General features: G+C 29.6%; 1 long non-coding RNA gene across 1 annotated transcript; it reads right to left on the bottom strand.

Annotated features, from left to right (window-relative positions):
- Window positions 1–3,226: 3,226 nt before the first annotated feature.
- On the bottom strand, window positions 3,227–9,627 carry LOC128283600 (uncharacterized). Its single transcript, XR_008273987.1, has 2 exons — window positions 9,170–9,627; window positions 3,227–3,606 (listed from the first exon to the last, which is right to left on the bottom strand). It is a non-coding gene; the product is annotated as an uncharacterized LOC128283600 (long non-coding RNA).
- Between the last annotated feature and the right edge of the window lie 16,009 nt (window positions 9,628–25,636).

The raw sequence follows: 25,636 nt of genomic DNA, 5'->3' as shown, positions 1-25,636 counted from the left end.
CACCTAACGATTTTGCTTTTATTTTGTTGGTTGATGCCAATGGTATTATGCTATATTAAACCTTTGATTAAGTGATAATTTAAGCTCACTCATTTTTATTGATAAAAAAACTAAAACTAAAATAAAAAAATATATATATGCAATTACTCAAAATCAAAATTATGAATTAAATAAAATTTAGTTTAAATTTTTGGTAGGGATAATATGTTTAGCTAATAGCTTCCACTAGTTCATAAAAAATTACAGAAAAAATCAGTGTATAGATTTCAACCATTAATGGCGAATCCCCCAAAATTATAAAAATGTATCCTTTAACTTTTGAAAAGTTTGGCCTCCCTTTAAGCTGTTTTTTGTTCCATATAACATATGTTAACTTTTTAACTTTAAATATTTATATAATATATTTTAACTTTACAATTTTTCTCTTGGATGATAGTTGGTCACTTTTTAATTTAATATTAAATATGAATTTAGGTTAAAATTCATTTTGTTAACTAGTGAAAAAAAGAAGTCTCTTTTGCTATTGCTATTAATGACTACTGTTATCAACGTCTGTTCTTCAAACGCGGCATCGAGTTCATCTTCTAAGGGTTTTTTTTTTCATCTTTTTACTATTTTACTATTGCTTTTATTGTGTTTTAAAGTTTATAGTTTAATTTTATTTTTTATTATTAATTTTATTTTATCTTTTAAGATATTGTAGTTATGAAGTCAAAAACAATTGATTTATTTTTTAAAAAGAAAAATACAGAGACAACACAATCACCTTCGGAAGCGTAACAAATTGAGGTACAACCTTCATTGTTTGCTCCTTTAAACTTTGATGCTCATCCTTCTAAAATTCCTAGAGTTGAAGATGAAGCATTTGATTTGTCGAACTTAAAACGTGAACCTGGGTTACGTAAGAAATATATGAGTATCTGGTAAATATGCAAGATGAAAAAACATCCTTGTTATTTTCAACCATCATGGTTTAAACAATTTTCCTGGTTAGAATATTCACTTTCTAAAGAAGCAGTATTTTGTTTGTCTTGTTTTCTTTTTAATAGCAGTCTAAGTAGTAGTTTTGGATCAAGTGCATTTACTCATAGTGGCTTTAGTAATTGGAAAAGGGTACACAATAGATACAATTGTGCTTTTTTAACATATATGGGAAAAGATCTGAATTCACTACATAACAATGCACAACAAGCTTATGTAGATTTAATGAATCAAGCTCAACATATTGAAGTATCACTTGATAGAAAAACAAAAAAAAATTGCAACTAATCGTCTACGTCTAAAAACTAGTATAGATGTTGTTTGATGGTTGGCATTTTAATAGTGTGCTTTTAGATATCATGATGAAAGCTCGAGATCAAAAAATTTTGGGAATTTTCTTGAATTGTTATCACTATTAGCATCTTATGATGAGAAAGTTGAAGATGTTTTGAAAAGTGCTCCACAAAATGCTAGTCATACTTCTTCAACAATACAAAAAGAGATATTGCAAATTTATGCCAGTAGAGTTCATAATGTAATTCATGAAAAAATTGTTAAAGAGTTCAGCATTATAAATGACAATTGTTTTGAGATTTGTTGATAAACAAAGACTGGTGAAAGAACAATTTTCTGATATAGTCCTTATTAAAGATATTGCATCATTGACTTTGAAGAATATGATTTTTAATGTTCTCTTGCAACATGGTTTTGACATACAAAATATCCAAGGTCAAGGCTATGACGGACCAAGCAATATGCATGGGGAATTTAACGACTTGCAAGCTTTGATTTTGAATGATTGATGATATGCTTATTATGTTCACTGTTTTGCTTATCATCTTCAGTTGCAACAGCTAGAGAAGTAGTTGAAAAGTATCAATTTTTTAAAAACTTGTTTGATATTGTTAGTATTTCTTCTTCTTTTTCCCAACGACATGATGAATAATAAAAATCCCAAGTAGCTGAAATAACTTGTTAGCTATCCATAAATGAGTTAGCAAATGGAATAGGAATGAATCAGATTGGCACTTTACAATGTCCTGGTGAGACTGGATGGAGTTCTCATTTACTAGTTTACTAACGATGTACAATGCTACTAGCACGGTTCTTAAAAATCTAAAAAATACTTCTCCCAACTATACTCAGCGTAGAGATGCTCATTACGCATATAATAGATTCAGATCTTTTGAGTTTATTTTTATTTTCCATATGAAGGAAGTTTTAGGGGTTACTGATAATCTTTGTGAAGCTTTGTAACGTCGTTCTCAAGATATATTAAATGTCATGATTTTAGTTTCAACAATAAAATATTTAATTCAAAAGTTGAGAGATGATGGATGGGATGAATTGTTGAAAATTTGATATCTTTTTATGAAACTTGGGAGTTGGATTTTCAAGATATGAATGCTCAATACATTGTGGGTCATTGTCGTAACAAGGAAGATGTTACAATGGAGCCTCATTATTGAGTGGGTATATTTTTTGCTACAATAGATACTCATTTGCAATAATTGAAGAGTAGATTTAATGAACATGTTATCGAGCTTCTCACTCTTACTATAGCTTTAGATCCCAAGGAGTTTTTCAAGTTATTTGATATTGAAAAAATTTGCATTCTTGTAAACAAGTTCTATCTAGAAGATTTTTCTCAACAATAGATAGAACGTATCCCATATGAGTTGAAGCATTATGAACTTGATATATGTAAGCTTCTTGATTTGAAAAAAATATCAGCATTTTTTGAACTTTGTAGAAGCTTAGTTGAGAGTGGAAAGTTAGCCATGTACCTACCTGTTGATAAATTGATTGGTCTTATGTTGACTCTTCCAGTTTCAACCGAATCCTTAGAACGTACTTTTTTTGCTATGAAGATTGTGAAGACTCGACTTCGTAGCAAGATGGAAGATGATTTTTTGAGAATTCTTTAGTTGTGTACATTGAGAAAGAAATTGCAAAAAAAATTAATGTAAACGAAATAATTGATGATTTTAGTGATATTAAGGATCGAGGAGTGCAAATCAAATCAAATAAAATTTTAAATTTCTTTTTAGCTTATTTTTATTTATTAAATTATTTTTCTTTAATTAGTTTTTATTCTTAAAAATATTATTATTGTTCATTATAACGGCCCTCCTCTTGAAATTTTCTGACTTTACCTCTGCCAACCATCATTCATTTTTTCTAGTTGGTCTTTTCTAACTTTTCGATTAAAATGTTACATAGTTATACATAATTCGAAAATAGATTTTTAAATCCGAAAGTAGAATGATTAAATTTCAAATGTAAGACTTAGAGTATTGTTGAGAAATTTTCCATTGTGTCTTATTGAAGGGAACAATCGAATATTTATATACATGGTTATTGTTCATGGAATTGATGTTCTTAGTAGACTCTATGCATGCGAGACACGTGTATTGTTCAGGTCTATCTGTTGGACTTCGTGGCCCCCCACATGTGAAATCTTTGGGTGTATGCGAACTGGAACCGCGAACTCCCCTTACGAGCACCCTTTGACATATGCGAACTGAGACCGCAAACTCCCTTTGTTGACCTCCCACTATAAGACTTGCATGCATCCATATGGTAGGGCCCAGTCAAGTCGCAGGTAGATGACTCGAACCTTATCTGATTTTCAAGTTGATGATCGTAAATACATAACAAGTATATTTTAATTTTTAAATTTGTACTTTATAATTTCACATAAATAAAAAAAGTCAACCCAATACAAAACATGGGTAAACCATAATAGTGTAAAATTACAAAGATGGCAAGCAAAGGTGAGAGGGACCATTGATGTGGATGCTTTGCATGCATGTGATATGTTTTCCTTTTTCTTTTTAGAGTTTAAATTTTGGAGAAAGAGTAGGGGTTTAGGGTCTCATATCTTTTAGGGACCACCTCAAATCCCTAATATATATATATATATATAATTCATTATTGTTTTAGGAATTTAATTTCATAAAACCCCTAGATTATGGGCAGCAGTGGATTGTCGGTGGATCCAAGCATGCTCCCTTCACATGCTAAAAGCTTTAAAATATCCTCCTTACCTAAAACCATACATTATACATAGAAAAGTGGGAATATTTTCAGGCTTATAATGGGGGCCGGGGCCTCAACTTTCTTCTTGCCAATAAAACAATTGTAATGGTGAGGGGTTAGTGAGATTTAATTGTGTTTTACCTAAAATCTACCTGTCCAAGAACCTCAACTTGTTTGGCAGCATTGTTTTAATAATTATGTTTTAGGAAATTTATTATTATTAGTTGATATTGAATTTAATGAAACTAAAGTAGAATGTTTTTTACATATATGATTACCGATTACAAATCATGCCCTATCTTTTAAAACACAAACCCATATTAATATTTTATTTATGAAGTTAAAAAATACATAAAATTATAAATTTTAAAGAATTATCATTATAATTTTATAACCTGAGGTTGTTAAATTGTATGAAAAGTTATGCCCCCTTGGATCAACAATAATATCAAATATAAATGAATGGTTATGGGATGCTGATATTATCTTACTCCCCCACCCCACATCACATAAATCATATATTCTCTAGGGACAGAATTAGGTTTAGGTATCTTTTCCAACGGGGACAGCCTAAGCCATTTTTTTAGATCACCATGGGAAGGTGCTTTCATGTTTTTTTAAATCGCACAAATATCTCAACATCCCATTTACAACTTCAACATTTTATATTTTAATTTCCTTATTTATAATATTTGTATTTAGTAAAAGTAGACTTAATTTAATAAATAAATTTAAAGGCTAAAATTTAGTAATTTAAAAAATATAAGATTGAAGTAAAAGCAGCAAACACCTTTGGAGACTAATAATAAATTTTAACCTCCAATTGTCTTGGTCAAGAAAAGTTGATTAAAAAACAAGAAAAACTTTTACAACATAAGAAAGGGATGAATTATTGTCACAATTTCCAACAAACCTAATCTGCTTAAACTTCTCCATCTGACATGATTAAATAAAACAGACAAAACCTTTTTGGTGATTAAATTATGGTTGAGACACCCAAATCCCTGCCTGAGGACCAGAAATAATGCGAACAAAACAATGTCAAAACTGTGATTTTCAGCTAAACAAACCAAAATCATGTTTGCTTACACTTCTCACTTCCTAACAGTAGGGCGTTAAAATGGGGTTTGGGACTGCAAAACGACACATCAACCATACCAAAGAAAACTATGCATCAACGGCAATGCCATACCAAAATCTTTCATCTTTCTTTTACCACCTAAATCTATGAGGAGATAATACAAATTTTAAGAATTTTCTTTCAAGTTCTGTTAAAGTGTGTATTTGCTCAATACATAATATTATTAACTACTTATATTTTCAACATAATATTAATTGTTGATGTCTTGTAGCGGCTAATGTTAATTAGTGTCATATATGCATAAAAATAGTTGTAATATGCATATCACTTCTTCTTGAATTAAGTAAATAAATATATAAAAAAAATTAATCTTAAAATAATCCTTGGGGCTTCTCAAATGCCTCCTGTTTTAAGGAAGTAATAATGAGTTTTATAACAAACCAAAACCTATCTTAAATTTGGCTCCTGTTTTAAGGAAGTAATAATGGGTTTTAAGACACTTGATTTCTTACTTTTTTTTAAATCAAATATTGAATGAAATGTTTTGAATTTTATTTTTAAATTATTTATTGGTGTGATTTATAAGATAAATAGTTTCATTTAAACATGGAATATATGTGGGTTATGTCAATATTATAAAATTTTAATGTTTTAATAAACACTAATTTTTACCTAATAATTAAATTGTATTAAATTAGTTTGGATAATTTTTTAAAATTACACAAATAATATTGTTACAAATGTAAAAATAATTATCAATAAATTATTTTTTAAAATTACTTGAAATTAGAATCGATTAAATTTATAATATTTGATAATAAAATATATTTAAAGCAATAAGTAATACTAATCAAAGAAATGGAAGTTTAATTTTTTAAGAAAAATTAAAATTTAGAAATATAAATTGAAAAAAAATCACAAATTTAAAATGTTAGCATATAGTTTAAAATACATTTCTTTCTGTAAAAACATGAATTGAAAAAATAAATTTAAAAATGATATAAATAAAAATCTCAAATACGAGCATATTGTCTAAATTTATTTCAAAAATAAAATTATATTATTTTTCAAAAAGTATAAATATCTATAAATCAATTTCATTTAATCATATTTGGAATTTAATAATTTCATTTATATAATTTTATAGATTCCTTTATTATAATTATATTTAGAACTTAACCTTATATTAATTTGATTTAATTTAGTAACATACTAAATTTAATAAATAAAATAAGTTTCAATTAATTTAAGATGAAAAACGTATGTTATTTATTAATTAACCTTTTAGAACCTTTATGAGGCAAAATATTATTTTTAAAGTGTTAGTTAAATTGAAATGAAAATATTGAATAACAAGGAAGAGATCATTTTCAAAATTTATAATTAATGTGAAAGTAAAGATAATTATTTGGTAAATTTCATATATTTAAATAAATATAAAATAAGAAGAACCGAGGTTATAATTTAAACCGGTAAAAGGACTTATGGAAATAAGAGGAAAATAGGAGAGGACTTCAATTCTAATTTCTCCATAATTCCAACTATAAGTTTTCACTCATTTTCACCGCTACTATAATATCCATTAATTTATAAATTTATTTATTTTTAATATTATGTAACAATTCGTATTAATTTTAAAATTTTATATTAAAATAAGTATACAACAATTAAAAAAAGCATAAAAATTATATTAAATAGTTAACAAAATTAAGAAAGATTAAAGTGGAATGAAATTATTACTAAAACCATCAAGTTATTTTGATTGAATCATGTTAACTATAAATAGATTAAGGGCTGAATCATAAGAATAATTACTTAAATTAATTTAGGGATGCAACTGCATACCATTTAGAAAAATATAGGGACTTAAGACAGAATTAACCAGAAACAATTTCTTACATAGCATTTAGAAGGAATTAAATAATAATGAAAAATATATATAAGTTGTTGAATAAAAAAGGAAAATGTTAAAATAATAAAGAATAAGAGACCAAAAAGGAAACTTAAATAGTGAGCTGGTGGGCTTGACAAAGACATTGAATCTGAAGATATAGATTAGAGGTTTAATTACGACATTAATGCATGCATATCCAAGTAAGGTAGACTCCTTATCTTCTTCATTAGTCAATCAAATCTGTTTAAAACATGCAATGATAAGGTTTAAGAGTCAACCAATTATTGTTCTCCTTTAACTTAGTTTTTTTTTTTTTACTTATAAAAAACTTAATTTGGATTTAAAAGGTATATATGAATTGAGGTTAGTAAATTTTGATTTAATTCAAAAAATTGAATAAAATTAAATTTTGAGACAATCGAATTGAATTATGCGATTTTTTCGACTCAATTCAAATAAATAATTCAAGTTCAAGTCGAGTTGAATTTTATAATTGAATAATGATTTGTGTAAATATCTCTTTGATTCTTGTCAATTTTGAATATGAGCATATTGATTTCTCTAATAAAATTACAAAATAATTCAAAATAATTTTAAAAATTTAAATATTTATAAAAATCTAAAATTTATATATTTTTAAAAATATAACGTTTGTAAAGAATATATAAAGAAATTTAAAATTTTCTAAAGTAATAGTTTTGGAATTAATGATTCAAGCCTATCATACTAAAATATCTACTTCTTCTTCTTTTCTTATTTTGCTATGAATAAGTTTTCAAATATATATAATTTTAAATTTATGTGTTCTAACATGAAGTTAATTATACTATAACATGATATTAATTTGAAATGTTTAATTTTTAATTTAATTCCAACAATTTCATTTGATCCAATTTGACTTAACTTGAATTTCATTTCACTCAACTTGATTTGAAAAGACTTCAAATCAAATTAGAATGATAAAATATGACTTATTAACTCGAAATTTTTTCATTCGGTTCAGTCGAATGCCCACTCAAACTAGAAGAATACTCAAATTCCAAATATTAAGTAGAGAGATAGAAAATAAATTACACGTACAAACATCACAAGACGACATATACCTAAACTAAACTGGAGAGAAAACAAGAAACTACAGAATCCTTGGACGCAACCTCCATAGATAAAGACACCATACCACAAAGGCCCTACTTACATAACGATTCATTTCATGTCCATTACTCTTACTATCATAATAACTATAAATCCTTTACTCAAACATCAAAAAGCGTCTTCCAAGTATAAATAAATTCCAATTTTACAGTGTTGAGAGTCTATGTAAGATTTTGGCACTTAATTTGTGTCTTCATTTGTATTTTAAAAAGTATTATAATTTATAATTATGTTACTCAAATTAAATTTAAGAATTTTTCCGAATTAAAAAAAAAACCATAAACAAGTTTAGGAAAGTGTCATGTGTCCTTTAGTTATTAATTTTTACTTTTTAATGTAATTTAAAGATACTTGACAGCTTTTTAATATCACTTGTAGAGTTTTTTAACATTTTCTTTTTCAAGTTACAAGTATCTTTACAAATAAAACATATCCAAATAACCATAACTAAGAGCTAACCATTATAATATACAATTGAATTGAAAATTGAAATACATCCACACGTAGGTAAGAACAAATCTGGACAGGATCTCATCCATGGTTTAAATAGGATGAGACTCAAACTTAAGATCTCAAAGTTCCTAGTGTCGCAACCTTGTTGTTAGTGTTGATTTGCTTATCAATTATATGTTAAGTTGTAACTAAAGTAACAACAGAAAGAGAGAAGTGACAATAATGCATAAGAGAATGGGTTATGGACTTCGTAACCCTTTTCTATATCTACGAGGCTTAATTACAAGTTATTATTTAAGTCCACTCAACAGCCTTATCCAAGCTTTAAAATAAGCATGTTTAGAGCCATCAAGTATAGGGGTCTTGAACTCGAGATACATTCCATCTCTAAACAAATCAACAATAGGATCCTCACCTAATTCATTAGGTGTCTAGCTTTGATATTGTATATTACTGTTGAGTTACTTGCCAGTCGTATGATAAGTTGAAACTAAAGTAACAATTGAAGAAGAAAAGTAACAACAATGCAAACAAGAATCAGTTATGCATTTTAGAATTTTTCATACCTGTGTGGGCCTTATCGAGGGAGTAATCCATTATGAATCAACAATGCAAGTTGTGATCTAAGTTCAAGTTACTTATCAAGTTGCAACCTCACACCTATACATTCAATTAAGATCACTCTCCAACTAAGATTTTTTCCCTTGAAAATGGAAATAATTTGTTGCATAACAGTGGTTTCTCTAATGGACAAGTAAGTGGTGTTTCTAAATCGTACATAATTCTAATAACAAAGTCTTCAATATACAGGCTTTAGTAGACTCGTACTATTCCAGCTAATGCGATCAAAATATGCTTCTGTGATTGTGTCTAATATCCCGTTACAAAATGAAATTCTGCACCTGGTAGTATTAACACTCACCATTAAGCCAACCTTCATTGGCTTAATTTAATTTTTTCCTAAAAAAGCATATATTAAAAAGTAATTTGCTCCCATACCCTATTTACATACGTGTTGTTTGGCTAATCTATGATGTCCAAAGTCTTATCTGTTATTTAAGGAAGGAAATTATACGTAGCTTAATAATAATTGCAGAGGCGTTATAGCCACAAAGGGAACCTTCCATCTTCCCTGTGAGTTAAGTAATTGTCGTTTCTGTGGCTGCAAAGCAGGGATGGAAGACAAACCAAAACTTGGATTCAGTTCAGATATATTAATTAATTTTCATTCATTTATGATGTTAGTCCTCCAAACAGATATTCAAAGGGATGTCCATAAGATTTGGTTGGTTATGTGTCACATTTATTTTATTTAATGTTTGATCACTATAAGTAGATATATTTCTTTTTCCATGCATGTGAAAATCTTGGGGATATTTTTATTTTGGATACACAAATTTATTTTATTTTATGGGGATATATTTCTTTTAATTTTTAAATAGTCAATCCAAGCATTTTAGGTCCCGTATTTATTTTTTAAAAACATATTTATATTTTATCTATTATTTAATAATTTATAGTATAGTATAGTAGTATATAATACTATCATCGATTTAGTTTATATATGTTATAAATTACATAATATATAAAAATATTAAAAGTTTATAAAATGGGTCCGGTCGAGCCAAGTTCAAATGTTAAATGTTCAAGCTGGAGCTCGACTCATATTTTAAATGGGTCTAAATTTTTTATCCAAGTTCATTTTTTAAACTTTATATTTTTGCGTAGGCTTTCACAAATTTTAAATTTGAACGGATTACCCGACCCATAAACAAGTCCCTCTCCCCATCTATCTCTCCATCTTCTCCCCTTTTGTCAAAGCTCTGCACCATTTTCTTAGAGGTTCCAAAATGTTGAACAGTCGTTAATGCTAAACAAGTCCCAAAAACTGTAGGATTAGTTGGAGAAGATGAGGATTACAAGTTGGCAAGGATGGAATAGTAAAAATGTGAATGTAGCAGGAAAAGAAAGTATGAAGTAGATGTTTTGAGAGTGTATGATGCCATTGCCTAAAACTAAAACAAACTTGTCAATATTTTAATTATAGCAATTGAGATCCTAGGGTAGCAAAATAAGGATTATCCAACTGCGTGAAATATCTTAGGAAAATTTTGAAAATTATATAAACTAAATTATAATATTAATATATAGTGTAAATTAAGTCAAATTAACCTCTGATGAATTAAAATTTATTTTCTTTTCGGTGAATGCAATATGACAAATACAAAATCAACACAAATTTTACAAATTACATTAGCATTAATAATTTCTAAACCAATATGCTAAATTTCTAATAATATCTAAAATTATAAAAACAACCAATTTTAATTCCTTCAAATATTTATATCAATTAACCTTTAAAATTTATTATCCTATGAATAAGGAAAATTTGATAAATTCACATGTTTAATAATATGGTTTTAAATCCACATGTTTTTCTTCTTTGGATTTTTTATTTTTCTAGGTTCGGAAATTTAAATTTGAATTTTTGAGTTTAGATTTTCTCTCAGTTGGATGGGCTCTAATGGATTTAAATAATTGTAAATTTTATAGATTATTAATAATTTAATTTCGACTTTTATACGATCACAACACAATTTAAATTTAACTTATAAATTTTAAATATTTAATAATTTTATATAAAACAATTAAATTGTTAGTTGTATGTAAAATTTATTATTATATGATATGCATATAAATTGATGAAATTATCTTTTATTATTTGTTATTATATTATATTGACAATTGAACAACTTTTATATTTCTTATTTATAAACTTAATACTTATATTTTAAAGTATTTATTCTAAATATACTGTACTAAACCCAAACCTAAATAATATACCCATTATCCAAAGTCTAAATAAACTAATTATAGCCCAAATCTAAAATCCAAAATAAAAGGAAATTAAACCCAATTCAAAATCTAATTTAATAAAAATAATATTTTGTCAAGATATTTAAATTTTAACAATATTTTATGTATTACTAATTATAGATATGTATTGTAATATACTAAATTACACATAACTATTGATACTATATCTTTTACTATAATCTAGAATATAATAGTTGTTATATACGTATTAATAGTTTTAGTCATAGTTATGTACTATATTATTATATTATGTAATATATATCATCTATTATATTTGACTATTAAAATCGACTTAAAGACCAAATCTGGCCAATTCAAGCAAATTAATTGGATATGCAATTTTGATTTTGGATCAATTAATAGTTACATATGTATTAATAGCTTTAAATTGTATTATCACATTATATAATACTAATACATAATATATTAATTATTAATTATTATTGTTTATTATTATATTGATTAAAATATACTCTAAGTTCCTATGCTCTTCATGCATGTGGAAGTTAATCTTCCTAATATATTATGTAATGCTATATCGTAACATATATTATATATTATATTAATAGTTTATATATATACACATTAATAATTAAACATTATAATATTATGTAATACTTATATATTTTATTATAATATATAATATAATAATAGAAATATATATATATATATATATATATACTAACAGTTTTAGTAATTGTTACATCCCATATTATTATATTATTGAATAGTATATCATCTATTATAGTTAGCGATTAAAATTGACTTAACTAACTAAATCAAGTTAATTCAAACAAAACGGTTGATAAATTTAGTTTTAATTTTGGAGCAATTAATAATTATATACATGTATTAATAGTTTTAAAATAAATTGTTACATTATATAATATTAAATCACATACTATAATATTAGGGGTTAATATTTGGTACACTGGTAATATACTCTTTTTTATTCCACAAGTAGCCTTAAAAATTTTCATCTGTCTCTTTTTTTTTAAAAAAATTATTATACCCCTATAGGACACTTGTTAACCCCTGTAAAGCCTAAAAACTCCACTAACAATGTACCAAATATTTTCCCTAATATTAGTACATAATATGCTTGAAGTATCCGTACATTTGAAAGTTAACACTCTTACTATGTTATATAATGCTATATAATATATATATATATATATTAATAGTTTTAATAATAATTATATGCTATATTATTATATAATGTAATAGTATATAATTTATTATAGCTAGCAATTAAAACCGACCTAATTAACCAAAACGAGCCAATTCAATCGAATTAGTTGGTAAATTTAATTTTTCGATTTGGTTTGGATGGTTTCAATTTAAGGTTTAGTTAGACAATTTGTTAGTTTGGTGTTGTTGGTTTGGTTTTAGTTCTGAAATTCAAAACTATTTAAATCAAATTAATTAACTTTACATTTATTAAATATAATATGTATTTAAACCCAAATCCAAAACCCAACCCAAACATAAGCCCAATATAAATTTATTCAAAATCCCAATTTAAAAAACCCAATCCAAAATAAAAATTAATATAAAGATAATAATATTAATAAAAATAATTATTAATAAAAACATTAAACATTAATCAAATGAAAAAAAATACTAAAACTTAAGTTCCCAAATCATTACAATTAGATTTATTAGTAATGTTATCAGCTCAATCATTTGTGTTAAGTATAACACTAGTTATTATATCATTAAATTAATATATTATGTCATAACATATTTTATATTATCATTAAATTTAAATTTTATAGATTTTAATAATTATTAAATTTATATTTATTATTCATATATAATTATAGTATTAAAAATATATTATATTCAATTTATGTTTTTAAAATTTTATTTCACTTTATAATTTAACATAAAATTTATTATAAATTACATTTTCTATTAATAAAATATTAATATAAATATGTAATACTTATTAATACATTTTCATAAAATAAATAATTATTATTTTATTTATATTTTAAGTAATATCATAAAATTATATTAATTATTACTATCTATTTTGGCTGTTCAATTGTAAATCCGGGCTTTGGGGTGGATTTATCTCTAGCTTAGGCCTGATCGATCTTAAACTTGGACTCTTACAAACTTGGGCTTTGGTTCCGTCAAGCTCGAATTTTTTTGGTCTCAGGCTTTCGCGAACTCGGATCATTACAGGCTCAAATTGGCGCGGGTGAGCTTTTGGGCTCAAATCTATTTTTCTAGCTTTACCTCCGAATCCTCGACATCCTTTTATATTGGTTGGTGTTAGTAACAAGATAGTCAGTACCGCACCAATAGGCGCACAATTTTTCTATAGGAATTGGTGCATACAAGTACCACTTTATTTTAATGTATGATTTTAGATTTTTCGATATTTTAAAAAAAAATAGTATATGTATACAAAATTTTTTACAAGTATCACGTCTAGATATATGTTTCGTAGTAAGGTTGGTCAGTTGATATCAAGCGAATCCTGATCCAAGACATTGGCAAGCAATTAAACATATACTTAAGTACTTATGAAAAATGAGGGATTATATGCTTGTGTATTCTGGAGAGGATCTTACTCCTATTGGTTATACCAATTTTGATTTCCAACAATGTTAGGGTTCAAGGAAATCAACATTGGGTTATGTATTTGTCCTAGGCAGCAAGTCCATAGTATGGAGAAGTGTCAAGCAAAGCTATACTATTGACTCCATTATGGAAGCCGAATATTTGGCTGCTTTTGAGACAGCAAAAGAATGAATATAGCTTCGAAAATTCCTTACAGATCTTGTAGTTGTTCCTAGTATGGAAAAAGTTGTAACACCCTCTACCTGACCTGATCGACCGAATTCAAGTATTAGGTATTACTTCCTAAAATAAATGTGACCTCGACTCCTTTATTCGCCTATGTACTTGATGAGTAATGACTTAATACAAGTTTCTACTTTTGTTTATTGAATTACCTCATTATTTTCTTATTATGAATGTCTCCTTGTATAGTGTAAAATCAGATTTACAATTTGAATAATACAATTATTATATTCGCCTTATTTCTATCATTATACAGAGTATTACATCTTGAGTGCAGACTTAAACTTCACCATAAGGCTTATCGTATAAACTCATATGTTATCTTTACTTCTAACTAGTCATATGGCTTTCTTAGTTTTTCCTTTGGTGTGGATCGTAACTCCACCGCAATCTTTCTCTTCTTTTATGCATATCAGCACGGGCTTCCACTCCTCTGGTGTAGCCCTGGCATCGTCTCTCATCTCTCATGTTTCTAACATATCCTACAATCAGAGGCATGTATAACAAGTTCACAAGAACTTAGTAAGGCATTGTCATACACTGATTCATCATTTCATATTGAATATAAAATGTCACAATTTACTTTATGAAACCATACAGGTACTCATTAAGCTCAGCAAGAATATGTATAAAATCTCTACCTACTTTGTATCTTTTCATATTTTGTAAACAATCTTACCTCAGGCAGTATCATTCAACTTAATTATGGTGTTGAACTCACGACACACCTTCATTTCACCTTTCATTTTGTGGATAGGGTAGACTTCATCTGTTTCTTTGCATGAAACATTTTTCACCAATCTTTCATTATTGCAAGCTCGATAGTTGTACTTCCATTTAGAGTTAAAAAATTCAACGTTGCCTTTGATTTGTTGTCTTGAGGTTGTTTTACGGACTGCACCATTAAGGCGTATCCTTGACTTCAAATATATTATTTTATTCTCAGAAGCTTTAGACACTCGCTTGATAAAAAAATAGCCATGAAGGCATCCACTTGACTTAGATAGCCACAGAGGAATACATACATCATTAGATAGGCACAAGGGCGTTCAGATACATACAATAGACTTTTTCATGAATGTGCCTTTAATAGATTCAGCCACAAGGGCTCATATAACATTTATCACCATAAAGGCTCATGTATAACAGAGAACAGCCACAAAGGCTTCCACATTTCGGCAAATGGCATTTTTGATGATAGGGTTTTCCTAAAATCAACATCTTGAGGTTTACCTCTCATCGCCTGGTACTCGCCCAACCTTCCTTTATCTTTTCCCCACATAACACCATAGTCCTAAACTAGGTCTTACACTATGTGGTTCTCTTATCCTCATATGATGCCATAGCAACCATGACTAGGTCTTACACTATATGGTTTTCACTTCCCCATATGATGCTATAGTCCCAGACTAGGTCTTATACTATATGGTCTTCTTGCCATGGCCATGGTATTTCCTTATCAAAAGTCGTGTTTGCTGTCTCGACGGGCTTACACGTAAGCAAACTCTTTATGCAAACTTATGCAACTCATGCAACTTATGCACATACTCCTCATGCAGAGACTTCATCATGCTTTCAAGTGTGTTTATGCATGTACATAATTACTTATAGCGAATAGAAACATACTTTCAGATGTGTTCTTTACGCTTACACTTTCTTCTGTGGGATAGAAACATATCATCAGGCTTACGCCTTCTTTACACATGCATCATACTCACACTTTTCTCTTCATAGTAGTGGCACATTGTCATTTAGGCATCAAGCCACACATGCAAGCTTATCAGATATACATTTTCACAACATATTACACAAGCATAATTCACGTTTTGTTTCACAGATTAGTCTTTTAACACGAAGAAATAAACATATAAACATACATGAAACATATAGAAAAGAGTTCATGGGGCACTCAGAAAACTCTAACCATATCCTCACATAATCTTCACATTTTCCTCACCTTTTACGACTTCAAATATCAGATCTGGGCTTTTATCGAGTAGACCAGTAGCCCCTAAATGTTAAACCACAAAAAATTCGTCAAGACCATTCCATATAGTTTATTTCCTTTCTCATTTAAACATCAGAATCGTACAACAAAGCTTTACAATTTTTATTACTAAGCTAACCAGATTTGCTCTTCAGTAGCATAACGTGCAAGGTCATGAATCTTACATTGACAGAGGTATCTCAGAGTTGACCTTCTCATTCCCGACTCATCTTAAAGGATGATAGGATGTTTTTCTTTATCCCATTAGATGGTTGACATGTATCTCAATCCTTGTGACTAACTAGTTAGATGCATAATAGTTGTAAAGCAACATGTACGGGCATACAGATGTATACGTAACTTATGCCTGGGTCCTAGTCGATCCTTCTCCGTTAGGGCGTAGTTGATAGTTTGACTGATCAAGAGTCGGCGCATCACGCTTCTTGGCAATGACCCTATTACTTGAGTCCACTATGTGCTCTACTGGGTGTAACACTCTTAACCCGTATTCGTCGCTGAAATAGGGTTATGGAGCATTACCAAAAAATTTTAACTTAAAACATTCAATTCAAACATTTTATAAATCACAAAAAAATTCAATCAAACTCATGCATAACGTCCCTTATTCGAGCCCTCGAGGCCTTAGAAACACTTTAGAAATGATTCGGGAATAAATCGGAAACATTTAAAACTTTATGGAAAAAGATAGAAGTTTTCACACTACAGGAGTCATATGGCTAAGATACACGCTTTTGCCTCAGGCCGTGTGAACATTCGAAGTAGGGGCAGATGGCCATTTCCCAGCCTATGTTCGTGCCCTTGTAACTCTCTATTTGGGTTACACGGCCAACCCACATGCCCATGTGTTAGGCCGTATAACTCTCAAAATGGCCTCATACGCCCATGTACTAGACCGTGTAACTTCCTGGCTTGCAACCCTTTGAAACTTACAGGGGACACATGGCCATGTCACATGTTAGTTTGTCACACACGGCTGAGACACACACCCATGTCTTTGGCCGTTTGGACAAGAAAATAGCTAAAATGAAGCCATTTCTTTCACCCTACACAAGCATAAACTTAGGCACTTTTGCACACATGATAAAGACTTCTAAATATGCTCAAAACCTGCATAAAAAAGATCCTTGCAATAGCCTAAAAATCCATACAACCAATATTCCATTTAACAGTATATTTAGCGAATTCAACAAATATTTTCTTTTTGTCTACTAATGTAGTGCATATATACGAATGATTAGGTCCAAGATCAATAAATGTATATACATTAATATCAAAAAGAGAAAAAATACCCGCAATAACATCTGGAGCAGTAGCTTCATCTTGAGCCCAAATTGTATATGCTCTAGCTGGTGTTCTCACTTTTGACCGTTCATTCATCTCACTATTCTTTCCTCAACCTGGGGTAGTATTCCTAGCATTCTTAGATTGTCTACCCCTCTAATAATTTGCTTCAGGATTATTTGATTGATTCCCGAAATCATTTTGCTTCTTAGGACAATTATGAAGAAAGTGGTCAGTAGACCCACAACAGAAACAAGCTCTCGACTTTGATTGACACTCTTCAAAATGTCTTTTATTGTATTTATCACACACTAGAACGATTCTCTCCACATTCCTTACACTTCCAACACTCACTGCCGGAGCGTTGACTGACTGGAAATTGCTTTGTCCCAGTTTCTCTTGATTAACAAACTCTAAAGGCATAACTAATCGACTTGTGTCATTTCTAAATTTTTTCAAGGGAGATGATTGAGTAAGCTTGAATGACCCTCTCTTGATATAATCTCTAATTCTTAAATCTAACTGTTGTTTTCTTTTACAAATCTCTTCAACCTTTTGAGTCTACTCGAAAAGTTCTACAAATTCTCGTAACTTTAATACTGTTACTGCCAAGCGTTCAACCCATCTTCAAATTTGATACACATTTCTTCCTCATTTAACACGATGTTACGAGCATACTTGCTTAATTGTACAAATTCTCATTCATACTCAGCTACAGTCTAGTTTCCTTGTTTTAACTCGAGAAATTCTTTCTTTTTCTGGTCGATAAACAACCGACTAACATACTTTTTCTTGAATTCATTTTGAAAGAAATCCCAATTAACCCTATCATCAAGTACTATCGTGCTCAAAGTATCCCACCATAGATACGCTTCATCTTTCAGTAAGGACACCACACGCCTCAAACAATATTCAGAGGTGCACAATAACTCCACAAAAACTCTTTTTATGTTTAATAGCCAATACTTGGATTTTAAAGAATCATCATCTACCGTACCTTTGAAATCTTCTGCTCTACATTTCTGAATTTTGTTTATAGATATCTGAGTAACCATTAGAGGAATAGGGTTGGTAGTATTCAGGGGTGCCGAAGGAGGCACAATAGAGGGTGGGGGCTGCGAGGTTGCAAGATTTGCTTGCTTAAACTCGTTGAAACATTGGCTCGTCATTCCCATAAACATATTTTTCATCTCATCTCTGACAGATTGTGGAATAGGCACACTATTGCTTGCCTCAGGATTCAAATCTTGAACATTACTTTTAGCTTCATTAACTATATCTCATTTCGATTCAACTGACATCTTAAATCTATAAGAATTAATATGTTAAAATGGATCAAAAGCATCACATTATCACAGGGTATATGTGGCATGTATATACCAAACTCTACTATGCTACGTTAGTCCTACAATTGACTAAACTGTAGCTCTGATACCATTATATGTAACACCCCTAACTCGTATCCGTCATCGAAATAGGGTTACGAAGCATTACTAATTTTTTTTACTTAAAACATTCAATTTCAAACATTTTATAAATCATAGAAAAATTCAATCAAACTCATGCATAACGTCCCTTATTCGAGCCCTCGAGGCTCTAGAAACACTTTAGAAATGATTCAAGACTAAATCGGAAACATTTAGAACTTCATGGAAAAAGATAGAAATTTTCACATTATAGGGGTCACACGGCCATGTGGCTAGGCCGTGTGACTTACACGGCTGAGATACATGCCTATGTCTTAGGTCGGGTGGACATTCAAAGTAGGGATGCATGGCCGTGTCCCAACCCGTCTTCGTGCCCGTGTAACTCTCTGACTTGGGTCACACGCCAAGCCACATGTCCGTGTGCCAGGCTGTGTAACTTTGAAAATGCCCTCACATGCCCATGTGCTACGCCATGTAACTACCTGCGTTGCAACCCTTTGAAACCTATAGGGGACACACGGTTGTGTTGCATGGTCGTGTGTCACACACGGGTGAGACATACGCCCGTGTTTTTGGCCATGTGGACAAAAAATGGCTAAAATAAAGCCATTTCTTTCACCCTACACAAGCATAAACTTAGACACTTTTGCACACATGATAAAGACTTCTAAATATGCTCAAAACCTGCATAAAAAAGATCCTTACAATAACCTAATAATCCATACAACCAATATGCCATTTAGGCACACCAAACATATACATAAAACATACTTAAACATGATCACACTTAACTATTCATCAACTAGTTTATCTTCAGACCAAATCATTTCCTAATTAACCACAAAGCAAACATACCAAATTGGTCATATTCATACCAATCCAAAAAGCATCAAAGTGCCAAAAACACACCAACTAATATACCATATTTATAAACCAAACATATCAACTTAATTCATCAACAAACCAAATCTATCCACAACAAACCAAATCTATCCATAAGTGTTTACTTTCATAGCATTTTATTTGCATCAAAAGATATCTATTCGTAAACTTAGTCAAGTACTTAATCACCTAATTTAATAATTCAACATATTATACCAAAACAACCTATATAGTCATATATACATGCCAATATAGTCATATATACATCCACAACCCTAAAGAGAACAAGAATTATCAACGTCGATGGACAGTGTGAGTCCTGGATTCGATCTGTCCACAAGTCAGTGGTATTAATCTACAAAACAATACACAAAAACATATAAGCTTACAAATCTTAGTAAGAACATAGTAAATCTTTTAACTTATCATCAATTAAATGCAACTTTTATTTTACTCGATTGAAATTATCGAAGTATAAACAGGGGCACGTATATGTAATCAGGGGTACTGAGGTACAAACAGGGGCACGTATATGCAATCAATATAATTAACATTAGTATTTTATTACATGATTATAAGATGAAAATATATATATACATGAAAATTCGATTATACATTCTAAATACTATGAACTTACATTGACAACCAGCGAGTAGGAGTACGATCGAGCCAATCCGTGACTTTTGCCTTCCTTCAGTTTATAACTGGCTGTCATATATCTTGATCTAAATAAATAATTATTTTCAATTAAATGTTTCAATAAATCTCAATTATTCAATTCAATCCACAAATCCCTATTTGACAATTTCAATAAAATTCACTTTACAAAAGTTGTTTATCTAACAACAAAGATTCATTTTATTCCATGAAACATCAAAAACCTCATGAATATATTCATGGAAAAACCCTAACCTATTAAAATTTTTGCGATTTATCCCCGGTCTAGCTAGATTAAGTTACAACGACTCCAAAAAATAAAAATCATTAAAAATGGGGCAAAATCACACTTATATGCAAGGATTTTATGAAGCCGAATGGAAGAACCCTAAACAAGCTTTTCTATTTTCAATTTTCGGTGAAGAACACCTTTGAAGAAGATGAGAAACTTTTGTTTTAATTAAATTAACCTTAATTTACCTATTTACATTTTTAACCTTTAAAAATATGCTTAATTGCATCAAAACCAACTCATGAATGTCCACTATCTATAATGATGGTCTATTTACCATTTAAGTATTCATACTTTAAGGTTCTGTAGCCATTTAACACATTTAGCTACTAGAACTCTGCTTTTGCACCTTTTACGATTTAGTCCTTTTTACTAATTAAACATGCAAATTATAAAATTTCTTAGCGAAAATTTTATACAACCTTGCTAATACGCTGTAGAATCTAAAATAATAATAAAATAAATATTTTCCAATCAGATTTGTAGTCTCGAAACCACTATTCTAATTTTACTACAAATAGGATGTTACACCGAACGTCCTTTCCTAATAGCGTCTCGCATCAGATTTCATTATAGACTAGGCACTCACATAAACGAAAAAAGTTTTAGTGGGGCGGATAACACTTTATTTACTTATAGACATTAGATCTCGCCGTTCATCAGGCCTTATACTTAACTAAGAAAAGTTTTCCTATCTTCTTTGCTTTGGTTTTGCTCTCCCGAAGAGATATATACATGATATCTTTCTTACTTTATACATTTTGACTTGTCCTTGTACTTTATGTGGACTTAAAAAATGTCAAATCAATCTTTTGGTGGTTGTAATAGGCCCATTTTGCCTGAGCCCAAACCCAAAACCAAAACAGAACAAGAAATAATAATAAATAAATAAAGTCCAAATTAACAATCCATTAAACAATTCCAAATACAGGCCCAAATCTTGAGGCCCAAACCAAATAAAAACCCAAATATAAGGCCCAAATAAACCCCAACCTAAATTGGCCTAAAGTCAAACCCTAAGCCACCAAGCTGCCGTTCCCATGTGCCTCAAACACCATCAGCAACGGCTTCCATGCGCACTACAGCCTCCACACTTGCGAGAAGAAAATAACAAAAAAATAGCAAACAACGATTGATAGCAAATAATAACAGATTACAGCAAGGATTTTTTATTTTCCTATTCCTTTTATTTTTATTTATTTTTCGGCTATAAAGACCAGGGGAAATCGAATGTAAAAGGGGGATCCCTTTGAGAGGATTATACACGCATATTGTACAAAGGAGAAAGTAATCCCAAATCAGTTGAAAAAGGGGATTTTTTTTTCTGAATACACGATGAGAAGAGAAATATACTGAAAAGAAAAAGGTGATTTACTCTCTCTGCTTTTTTATTTTTCTTTGTTACTTTATCTTAGAAATCTATATAACAAATACAAAGAAAAAAGAGAGATCTCTTACCAATCGATCGGCGTCGACCTAGTCGGTGGTTGCTTCTTCGATCCAAGGGTAGACGGATCTTAAGGATTCGACTAAAGCTACGACGGAGGAAGTGTGTTTGGCGCCACCTTCGCACGTAGATCAATCGAAGGGAAAGAGGGCGGCTAAGAGGATTGGGAGAAAATTTTTGAAAACTCTTTTTGTTTTAAGGAAATAATCAGCCAAATGAATGCATTAGGGCAAAAAAAAATAGTTTATATATGTTTAAAATGACACCGTCTTGTACTTGAGGTCTGAACGTCTAAACGACATCGTTTCACAGCCTTTGACCCGGGCCTGGATCTGACCCGCAGACTGGATCCGCGTGTTTTCTTGTTGAAGGGGTTATTTGCGAAGTTAGTCCCTCTTCTCCTGCACCGATCTTTAATCAAGCCTCAATCATGTTTTATTTGTTTTTACATTTTCCCTGAGATTTGCGCATTGTTACGATCTAATCTTTATTTGAACGCTGCATTTTGAGATTCAGTATATTTGCATTCCAAGTCCCTGCTCATTTGTGTGCATTTTATTTTGATCCTCAGTTCTGTTTTAATGATTTGTTTTATTTATAGGTTATCCTTTCGATTTTGTTTTTACCTCAATTAAGTTTAGTTTATGTTCTATATTTTTAGGATTCATTTATTTTTTAACCTATTATTTTAACATACTATTTTAAACTATTTTATTAATTTCATTTTGTTTTAGTTTTTTTATATTGTTGAATTGTTTTATTATATAATTTATTATTTTAAAATTTTCTCCATGTAATTCTATGCTTAAACTTTTTTATATAATATTTATCTTCATACATTCATATTTATATATATATATATATATATATATATATATATTACATTGAATTACTTATTTAAATTCCTTTTGAACATGTTCATATATTTCTTCCATTAAATTTATTTATGTATATAATTTATTTCTTTTAAGAATCCAATTTTGGTATTATACTTTGTTTGTTTCAAATATTTTCCTATATTATTATATTTTGTATATACATTATTTATATTAAGTTTTCATTTCATATATATATATATCATCATTTTTAAACCAATATGTTTTATTTTAAATTATTTTGTATATCATTTTTCTTCAAATATCTTCTTACATAATATTTAGTTTAATAATCATTCGTAAATTATAGGTGTCATTATTTTATTCATATAAATTATTTCAAACCCTAGCATGTGTTGTTCCTTTGTAAATTATCATATATTTAATCGCTTTTAAATTGTTTATATTACATCGATTCCTAGTTTTCATATTGTTTTGCATATTGTGTGTCATTTTGGTTTTCACATTGTTCCATATATTATTGTTGCATATTATTTATTCGTATTTTTGTATTATTATTATATCAATTGTTATTCATCCATGTTTGAGAATTTGGTTATATTTTTCTTGAATTAATCATATTATATTGTTTGTTTGGTTAATTGGTTAAGTAAGGTTGTGTTATTTTCGTTCACCAAGTATTGTATTTTATGCATGTATATTATCCCATGATTATTATTTTTTTCTTTTGGTTTACAAAATGTTGCTTTATGATTTTCAACTCTTTAAAATAAATTATTCCCTTTTATTTCAAAATAAAATTAAGACATTTTGAGCTAGTTTACAATGGTTTATTTAAAAAATTTCAAATAAGGCAATGTTCAATATTTGGAAATTCAAAGAATCGTGCCCTACTGTGCTGGGTTTCGATTCTTTGTTGGACTAAATAATTGGACATTCTTTTGTAATTTTCAATGCATAAACTTTTGGAGGTCAAAAATCAATCGTGTTTTCAAAGGTATGAAGAATCGTGTCCAATCGTGCTGGATGTGATGCTATATATCTTTGGAACGAGAGAATTTTGACGACCAGCTTGAACCACTTAAATGTTTTAAAGAAACCATATTTCAATTTTTTTTTCTAAAATCTTAGACATAAGGATAGCACTTAATTAATCTGGTACCAATTTTTGGGTGTAGTGAGGGTGCTAACCCTTCTTCATATGTAACTGGCTCCCGAGCCCTTTTTTTTACGTAGACCAAAATTGATTTAAATGGAATAAAATATTTTATTAGGTGATCCAATCACACCTAAGAAAAAAGATTGGTGGCGACTCCACACTTTATTTTAAAAGGTCGATCCCCGTTTTTTCCTTAAAAAATGGTTTCGACAGTGGTATTATCCAAATATTACAAATTCCAAGAAAATTAATCAAGTGTTCCAGTTGGTTCTTGACTATTTTAGTTCTCATTTGGTTACCTCCTAATTATCTTTTCCTTAAATCTTAACCAACTCAAGGCCAACATTACTAGATGCACTTATTGTTGATATAAACTTTCTTATCATAGGGTTCATTTTCTTATTACGGAGTCTACCATGCCAATAGAGGCTTTTAGGGCGAATCCTTTATTATCAAGTTTACTACGTGCTTACCTAATGTTCTCCAATCCCTCAAAGCATCACAGGTGAACTCACAATGGTTTTTTATACTAGCTCAAACACCATTCACTTCTAGCTCACCTTATCCAACACATTCTCTGAATAGTATTTAGATACCAAGATTCCGTCGGGCTGGATGTTACAAAAGCTATCACACTATATTGCAATAACAGTGCGACAATAGCTAACACCAAGGAAACTGTAAAATGAAAGAGGACTAAGAATATTGATAGAACGTTTCACATTATAAAAACGGCAGTGACAGAAGAAATAATGGATGTAGTCAAAGTCGCATAAGAGGACAACCTTACAGACCCATTTATTAAGACTCTGGTAGCTAGGAGTTTTGAGAAACATGTAAAGGACATGTGATTATGAAATATGACTCATCTACTTTACTAGGGCAAGTGGAGGATTGCTGGATCGAGTTCCGTAAGTGTAGTATATTCATTTTCTGTACTGGTAATTTTTTGAACAAATTGGTTTAAGAAAATATCCACTGATTACATTAATAGTCTTTGTATGTTGTCCTTAATGTTTTTGCATGTAAATATTGCAAAGAAAAATGGAAACAAATATTAGCTCACTGGTTATCTAACATTTAACTAATACTGTAGAAGCCCAAATTGCCCGGGCCCAATTATATGAAAACCCAACCAAACCTCTAAACCCACTAAAACCCTTAACCCATGACCCATTTACATCTACCCAAACCCAATTCAAAAGTCCATTAAGCCCCCCAAAAAAAAAACCTAACCCAAAAAAAAAACAAAGAAAAAAAAAAGAAAAAGAAAAACTTACCCCAAAAAAAACTAACCCCAAAAAAAAAAAGAAGAAAAAAGAAAAACCTAATAAAAAAAGATAAAAAAAC

Source organism: Gossypium arboreum, chromosome 2, assembly GCF_025698485.1.
Source record: "Gossypium arboreum isolate Shixiya-1 chromosome 2, ASM2569848v2, whole genome shotgun sequence".
Lineage (NCBI taxonomy): Eukaryota > Viridiplantae > Streptophyta > Magnoliopsida > Malvales > Malvaceae > Gossypium > Gossypium arboreum.
This window is presented reverse-complemented; position numbering and strand designations above follow the sequence as displayed.